We start from the raw sequence: 9,499 nt of genomic DNA on the forward strand, positions 1-9,499 counted from the left end.
GAGGGCGGTCCAGGGCGGTTGGGCGGGGTGCAAACACAAAAAATGGGCGGGAAAATAGGAAAATTGAATTTTTTCAAAAATTTCACAATTTCAATTTTAGCTCGAAAAATCACATTTTCAGCTGAAATTCAAATTTTTTCGAAATTTTTCAAACGAATTTCTGAAGAAAAAAACACTGAAATTTCACACTGAAAAATGAGCGGGTAAATATGGAATTCGAATTTTCAATTTAAAAAAAAGGCCGGGAATTTGAATTTTTGAGGTTTTGATTTTCAAATTTCCAAAATTACAATTTTCGAATTTTAGCCAAAATTCTAAATTTGAAAATCCGAATTTTCAAAAATTTTGCAGTGCAAAAACTGCAAAAAAAATGGGCGGGAATTAGAATTTTTTTTGGCAAAATACTGTTCGAAATTCGAGATTTTCGTAACAAATTCCAATTGTTTCCAGTCTAAAATCGAATCTAGAAATGAATTTTTTTCTTGATATTTTCGATTTTAGTCGAAAAGTCCCGGGTTTTTGAATGCAAAAATCGCATTTTCATCGGATTTTCTCTCACAGAAGTTCAAAATTTTCGCCCGCGAAAATTCAAGTTTCGAGAAATCTAGGTCCCACAAAATCGATTTTTCTATAACAAGCCCAACGATGAAAAAGAAATAGGTGAAGAGAAGACAGGACACGCCCTTTGTCTCCTCCTCACAATGACACAATCTGGGATCCTAAAACGACCGAGAGAGAGAGAGAGAGAGAGTGTGCAAATCGAAGAGAGCGCAGAGTACCCTCCCCAAATCGCAAAGGGTGGGGCTAAGCATACAAAGCCGTAGTCAATGCGCTGTGAGAGAGAGGAAGAAGAAGAAGAATGGGGCGGGAGACAGGGAAAAATCGAGGGGAGGGGTCTCTTCTGCCTCCCTTTCTGTGATGACTGTCGATTCGGAAGCGAGAGAGAAGAGACGCAGAGACAGCGAGAGAGTATGGTGAATTGAGAGGGTACGCCGAATTAATTGATTGAGGGATGTCTTCTTCATTAATTAGAAAGGCAGGTGGAGGGTTGTATGGGAAAATTTTGAGATGGGCGTGGTGGCCTAGATTTTTGGATTTCTAGGCCAGCTACTTTTTCGCCATCAAGGAGCAATGAGAAAGACAAAGGAGGCGTGGCCTAGAATTGTAAAAACTAGTGTTGCAAAATCCTGAAAGCCCTTGAAATGACATTTCTCTGTGGGCGGGGTCTTAGAGCTCAAAAATCGATAAATTGACAACACCATTTTTCTTATAGTTCAGTGGGCGGAGTCTTCGCTCAATGGGCGGAGCCAGAAATGCCAATTTGCAAAAATCAATTCCCCGATTTTTTAAACAAAAACAAATCACAAAACAAATGTGATTGCTCTTTTTCCTTATCGTTTTCACTTTCTTTTTTCGATTGCTCGTTAATTTTTTGGATCGGGAGAGAGAGAGAGAGAGAGAGGAGGAGCAGAGAAAACCCAGTAAAAATTCATGCTCTTTAGATCCATTTTTAAAGATTTTCGGTGGCGTTTTCTCTTTAAGCTGAACGATTTCTAGAGAACCCTTAACGCCGCTGATTCTAGTTAGATCCCCATCAAATGCCACATCTGCCATCGCAGATGGACCATGTGTTCGTTTCGCTAGACAGAGTACTTTCGAGTAGCCAGGACCGCCCATATTCAGCATTTGCCAACTCAGCTGCTCAAACTTTCACAGCACTGCGTAAGTGGATCATAGAAGCTGACCGTAGATTAGCTACTGTAGCTACCGTAGTCCGTTGGAGATGTTAGTATTTTTGCTGGTGGCCAGCCGATAGATTATCAAATTGATTCAAGCTGAGAGAAACGCCTTCTAGAATATTCTAGCCCATCCAGAAGCCTTCGGTTGCTTCCAGATAAGCTTCTAGTTGTCTCTGGTAGTCTCTACCCTTTAAAAATCGCTTCAGTACGATTTCGAGTACCATCCGAGTCATCTAGATGTCCTGAAAAGCTTTTCTAGAACCTTCCAACCATTCTGGAGACCTCCATTTTGCTTCTAGACGTTTCCAGATGTTCCTAGATACTTCTAGAGGTTAAGATCCTTCGAAAATCCTTCTATGATGCTTCTGAATCTCATCAGTTGCCTTCCAATGCGTCTGGATCTTTCCGAACCCTCCAAAAACCCTTCTAGAACATTCTGACCCATCCGAAGACCTTCAGATGCTTCCAGAGGGTTCCAATTCTTTCTGATTCGTAGCCTTTGAGTCGCCTGGATGTCTCACGACGCTTCTGAATCTTTCCACATCATTCCAGAACCTTCCAACCCACCCGGGAACCTCCAGTTTGCTTCCAGAGCCATTTAGCCGCTTTCTAGACGTCTCTACATGCTTCTACAAGGTTCTGATCCTGCCAGATTCCTTAAAAATCGTCTGAGAACGATTTCCAGCTGCCTGCGAGTCGGCTATACATCCTGGAAAGCTGCTAAAATACTCTGACCCATCCGAAGACCTTCATTTGCTTACAGAGTCATTTAAACGCTTTAAGACGTTGATGGGGATTCCGTTCCTTCCCAATTCTTCCTAGAGCTGCTCCCGGTGTCATTGAGATGCTCCAATATGTTTCTAAAGGTTACGATCCTTTCAGATTCTTGCAAAATGATCGAGATGACTTCGAGTGTCTTCCTGAATCTCAACAGACACCTCACGATGCTTCTGAACCTTTCCAAATCCTCGTCCTTCCTTCCAACCTCTTCAACTACCTCCGTTGCCAATTCCTTCCTTCCAACCCCTCTAAAAACCCGCCCAACCGTTTTGACAGTTTCAAAAGCGAGAGAAAGTCATTTGGGGAGAAGGAGGAGGAGTGTTGGAGGGGGGCTGGTGTGTCGAAACGAAATTGCGACGTCAAGTATGAAAGAGAAGAGGAGGAGGAGAGCGAAAACGAACAAAAAAAATAGGCGGAGGGAAGGAAGGCAAACAAAGAGCGCCACCACTCCCACTTCTCCTCCCCACATGATCGCGCCGCAGCGTGGCCTAGAAAACTCCTATATTCTAGGCCAGCGATCAAAGGTGTGTGACCATGACCTTCTTAAAAGAGAGGCGGAAGCTGTTTTCGTTGGTGGGGCGGGAGAGGGGAGAAAAATGACTTGGATGGGGGAGGGAGGAAGGAAAGAGAAGCCATATGACCTGTCAGTTGTGTGTGTGATATGATAACTGATATCAATGAAAAAGAAGAAGACGATGAAATAGAAGAAGAAGAAGAATACATTTGATGTGTTGAAGAACACCATCATCATGTTTTCGTTCAGAATTGAGAGAGGGCAGTCATTTCTCTTGACTGGAATCGATCTTTCTAGATCCTTCGGATGTTTCGAAGCGTCTAGAAGCGATTCTTTGAGTCCTAGATCCATTGATTTCGAATTTTGAGCCTTCGAATTTCAGAATCCTAACAATCAACTGGTCAGAAACGGATATTTAGATCATTTTCCAAATCTCCGGATCATCAGGATCGCTTAAAAAGGTCAGCAACATCAAAGACGTTGATTCAAAGCGACTCTGCCGAAAGGGGATAATCCTATGTCTTCGAGATTAGGCCTAATCTTCGATATAGGTCTCAGAATGCTCCAGAGAGCTCTAGAACTCCGTAGCTGAGGTTCAGAAAGTTCCAGATCCCGAAAGGATACCATTCCTAGTGGAAAGTGACTTAAAATTTCCGAAAAAAAGAACCAAACGTTTTGCTCAAATTTTGAGCTCAATTATCTCGGTTTCTTTAAGAGGTATCAAAAATTTGTGAACTGCAAAAATGTTGATTACAGTACGAAAAACCTTTTATTAGTCGACAAAATTTTGAAAGCTTTTATAGGAGCCGAGATAATTGAGCTCAAACTAAGCTTCCCGTCTCTCCTGGCAAGTCGAACTTGGCCTCTTCGAGCTCAATTATCTCGGCTACTATAAGAGATATCGAAAATTTGTAAACTACAAAAATGTTGGTTACAGTATGACCATCATTTTGTTAGTTGACAGATGTTTGATATCTCCTTTGGGAATCGAGATAATTGGGCCTGAAGCGCGCCGACTGCAACCGCGTAGCTCAGCCGGTAATGGATAAGCGGACCGAGCTAACCAAAATTTTAAAGGCGCATATCTCATTTAGATGAATTTGTACGAAAAAGTTACCAACCACAAAAATGAAGCTCTATTTTTGTTTGATAAGTTTTGAGGATTTTCCAGAACAATCCAACTTAGCTTTTCGAGCTCAATTATCTCGATTCCCATAAGAGATATAAAAAATCTGTAGAGTACAAAAATGCTGGTTACTGTATGACAAACACTTTATCAGTTGACACATTTTTGATAGCTCTTATGGGAGCCGAGATAATTAGGCTTAAAAGGTGAATCCTTCTGGCGACCGACCAGTGGCTGGAAGAGCTTTGGAGGCGGAGCCTGGATGACTTCCAGAATGTTCTTGGATTTTAGAATTCTGGAATTCCAAAATTTCCGAAAATTCAAATAGTCAAATAGCTAGAAAATCACCATCTGATGAATCGAAGTCTGCTTCAAATTTCGAAATTTCAATAAATCTAAATGTTCTATTTTTGAAAAACTTTTTTGTCCAAAACAATTTTCCCTCCCATCTCTCATCGTTCCATCCCCTGTGTACCGTACCGATTGAGAGTACTATCCACTTTTCTCTTTTTGAACACACACACACACACACAGATTGCTCACCGCCCAGTTTTGTCCTTCTTTCTCTCTCTCTATTTGCCCACCTCCTTCTTCGCCCGCCCGTCGGCCAGCAGCGGCCCGCCCGCTCGCTCTCGGCTACAGACCATGTGCTGCTGAGGATGGAATGATGATGAGTGGTGGGACAGAATGAAAGAGAGTGTGTGTGTGTGTGTGTGTGTCAGAAAAACGAAGGGATTTGGGCGGGGAAAAAAAGACAGCAAAAACAGGAACACCACCTGGCGAGTGAAAAAGAAAAAGAGCCCGAAAATGAGTCTGTGGTCTCTCGGACATCGAGAACGTCGAGCGAGAGAATAGGATCTCATATTGAAGGGAAAATTAGTCAGAGGCGGAGCTTATCCAGAGAGCTCTTGGAATCCAAAAGTTTGGATTTCCAGCTGTGGAGGCTTCTTCTGGAATTGGAAATCCAAAAAATTGAAAAGCAGAAGGATAAGGATCTTTCCAGAGCTCAGAGATGGATCCATAGACTTCTAAAGCTCGGAATTTTCAAATTCCGAAAATCTGAATTTAAATATTCTGAGGTCTAGAAACTTCCAGAAGCATTCAGAAGCCTCCAGAAAATTCAATTCCAGAAACTTTTAGAAACCTCTAGAAATCTCTAGGAACCTTCAGAAACCTTCAGAAACCTCTAGAAATCTCTAGAAACCTTCCAGAATCTAAGAATCTCAAAATTGAAGAAGCCGAGAAATCCATTTTATAAGATTGGGATCAAAATTCCAGAAATTCAAAATTTTCGGCGCGAAATTCAAAATTTTCAATCTCTTCTTCAACACAAATAGAAATCAACTTTTTGGCTGCTGATAAGAAAAGCAGCGGAAAAGTGTGATTTTTTCTCCTTTTTTTCCCCAATAAGCGATCATCATGATAAAGAAAAACTACTACACAAACATTCTCGAAAAAGTGTGAAAAAAAGGAATGATATGGAAGTGATATCATCCTAATCATAATCTTCAAAAAAATCAGGGAAATTTTGTGTTTTCTGGAATTTATAGATTTTCGTTAAATTCCAAAATTTTCTAGAATTCTAGAAACTTCTGGAATTTTTCAGATCCCCATTTTATCTGGAAATTCCGAATTTTCGAGAAACTTCCAGATTTCCAAATTAAAATTTTGAACTTAAAATGTTGGAAACTTCAATTTCCCACCAATTTCGTAATCCAAATTGTCTTCTGATTCCAAAAGTCCATAGTTTCTTTCAGAATTATAATAATTCCGAACTAACCAAACTGGATATGATAGAACGCGACGAGTACTACAAAATGATACTACTTGGGATACTGTAGCTAGTATGAACAAAGTTACAAGCCATGAAGCTGTGACCACATAGCTCAGATGGTTTTTGGCTTGTAAATTTGTTCATAGACAAGATACAGTAATTCAAACAGATTCATTTTGTAGTACTCATTGAGTTCTATCATATCCAATTTAGCTGGTCTAGAAATATTGATCCTAGAAGAAGCTATGGCATGGTCCGTCTTTAAGTACGCTTGTTGGATTCAAATCTTTTTTAAGATTTGAAAGTTCAAATGATTTTTTTGGTTTCAGATTAAAACATTTGGATTATGAAATACGGTTTTTTTTCTAAATTTCTAAATTTTCTTTTTTTTTCAGAATTCAGAAAAAATAATCATTTAAAGGTGGTGTACGGTGAAAAATTGTATTGGTTTATTTTGTGCAGAAATCCATGTAGATTCCCATAAAAATAAAGAAAAAATTCGAAAAAAAATCCTTCATTGAGAAAAACGGCATCGAAAAGTCAAAGTGGGAACCGGTGGCCTAGCGGCCAGGTGTGCGTTTTCTAGGCCAACTGCCGGTAAAAGCGCGCGAAATTCGAATTTTCATTGATTTTTAGTGTTTTCTATGATGTCTTTAAAAGATTTTAAAATGTTTTTGTTAATTTCCTCCCAGGTGTATGAAAAAACCTGCCAAAAATCAGAGAAAACACTGAAAATCAATAAAAATTCGAATTTCGCGCGCTCTTACCGGCAGTTGGCCTAGAAAACTCTCACCTGGCCGCTAGGCCACCGGTTCCCACGTTGACTTTTCGATGCCGTTTTTCTCAATGAAGGGATTTTTTTTCGAATTTTTTCGTTATTTTCATGGGAATCTACATGGATTTCTGCACAAAATAAACCAATAAAATGTTTCACCGCACACCAAATTTTAACCTCCAAAACGTTTCCTTCTGTTTCTCCAAAATTCTCAAATCAAATCTAATCAAATCACTCCTTCTCCTTCTTCTCCTCCTTCCAATTACCAACTCACACCTTTTCTCTCTCCATTGGTGTTGCCAAGAGAGAAAGAGAAGCACGTCTCCAGAATACCCAAGAAGAAGAAAAAGAAGAAGAAGAGGGGCGTGGAAGTGGGAGGGGACAAAAGCCGCACAAAAAGGCGGGGATGTTGAAGGGGAGGAGAGGGAGTGGAAAATATTTTTGTGGGGTGGGGCTGGCTGACTGGATGGGGGCTGTCCGGGGGCATTCGACTGAACAAGAAGAAGAAGAGAAGGAGGAGAAGGAGTGATGTCTTTTCTCTCTCTCTCTCTCTCTCTCTCTCTCTCTCTCTCTCTCACAAATCTCTGCGTCTCTTCAATCCGCCCACTCTCTCGCCTCGTTATTTGTCTCCACCTCTTTGGATCTCTCCTTCTGCCCTCTCTCTCTCTCTTTTCTCTACCCACCCTCTCCACTTTCCCATACTCTCTAATCTTCCGATAAAGGAGGAGGAGTGGTGAGACTGGCGAGGGGCGGGGAGGAAAGGAGGCGGACACGAAGCAAGAAGAAGAGGAAGAAGACCACAACGAAAGAAACGAAAAAAGAAACGAATATATATTTATGTAGGACACGACAACGCGAAGGAAAAAGGAGATGGAGTGTTGAAGAAGACGAAGATGATGATGATGGTCGTGGTGGTGGTTGGATGGGACAAAAGGGGAGGGCTCCAAGCTTGGAATCTTCCTTTATATCGATTTTCTATATTCTAAAACCTTTTTGGATTCGATAAAACTCATAAAACTCTCAATTTTCTAGAAATCCTAAGAAATTCTGGAAGTTCTAAATTCCCATTATAAATACCGTAAACCCTCCAATACAACACCACCCAGACTGTCAACTTTGAGCTCATATATCTCAGTTCCTGTAAGAGATATGTAAAAGTGGTCAATTGATAAAGCATTGCTGATATTATGATAAACATTTCATCAGTTGACCACTTTTCTATATCTCTTGCAGGAACTGAGATAACCGAGCTCAAAATGGGCGTGGCTCAGTCGGCGCCGCTGGTTGCGTCGACACTGTACTTGCCCAATTTGAGCTGAATTATCTCGGTTTCTGTGAAAGATATCAAAAAGTGGCCAAATGATAAAATGTTGCTGATATCATGATAAACATTTTGTCAGTTGACCACTTTTCTATATCTCTTATAAGAACTGAGATATATGAGCCTAAAGTTGACCGTTGGGGTGGCGTTCTATATTTTGAATGATGGACATTTTTCAGATTTTCAATATTCTAGAACTTCTTAGAAATCCAGAACTTTTCTGGAATTTCTAGATTCCCATTTTATCATGTTTCTGGTATTCTGAAATGTGTCGAAATTTTGAATTTTCCGGAAACTCTTTGATTTTCAGAATCAAAAATTTGGACCCCAACAGTTCGAAATTTCAAATTTTGAATTTTGACGGAATAGAATGTTCTAGAAATTTGCTTTTTCTTTAAAGTATCAGAAAATTATGGGTTTTCTGGAATTCCACAATTTCCCAGAATTGTTTCGTTTCTACAGAGCCGCGGTCGGCCGCGGTCCGTGCCCCGGATAAGTTGCCGTGGAGCTAATCGTCCGAGATTTGAAACTCAGAAACTTCTAGAGCCGCTGAATCCAAGAAGTACCGTAACCCAAAAGCCACGAGACATCTTTGCATTGGATGTTCAGAATTCTAACTTTTTCTAATATTGCCATTTTTCTTTGATTATTATCAACAGTTTCAGAATTTTCGAAGGATCTAAAAACGGAAAATTCTAGACTTTCCATTAACATTTTCTAGAAATCCAGAACTTTCTGGAATGTAGATTTTCAGCATTTTCAGCGTCTTCTGATGACGTTTTGGCCAGGTATCTGGTGTACAGACGTTTCGGAACCACGACGTTTCAGAACTACGACGTTTCAGAACCAGACGTTTCGGAATCACGACGTTTTAGAACTACGACGTTTCAGAACTACGACGTTTCAGAATCCGACGTTTCCGAACCCGACGTTTCGGAACCACGACGTTTCAGAACTACGACGTTTCAGAACCAGACGTTTCGGAATCACGACTTTTCAGAACTACGACGTTTCAGAACCCGACGTTTCAGAGCCCGAAGTTTCAGAACCCGACGTTTCGGAACCACGACGTTTCAGAACCCGACGTTGCAGAACCAGACGTTTCAGAACCCGACGTTTCGGAACCACGACGTTTCAGAACTACGACGTTTCAGAACTACGACGTTTCAGAACCAGATGTTTCAGAACCCGACGTTTCGGAACCACGACGTTTCAGAACTACGACGTTTCAGAACTACGACGTTTCAGAACCAGACGTTTCAGAACCCGACGTTTCGGAACCACGACGTTTCAGAACCAGACGTTTCAGAACTTTTCCGCATTTTTGCATAGTGGCTTTTGTACATAAAATGAGTATTGCTCATTTCAATTTTTTGTTTTTCTACTTTTTTAAAATTCGTTCTCATCTAGCATACGTTCAGCAATGACACCGTTTTTGAAAATATCAACTTTTTTTCGATTTTTTGAGAG

This window comes from Caenorhabditis briggsae (assembly GCF_000004555.2).
Source record: "Caenorhabditis briggsae complete genome, chrI, whole genome shotgun sequence".
NCBI classification, from domain to species: Eukaryota; Metazoa; Nematoda; class Chromadorea; order Rhabditida; family Rhabditidae; genus Caenorhabditis; species Caenorhabditis briggsae.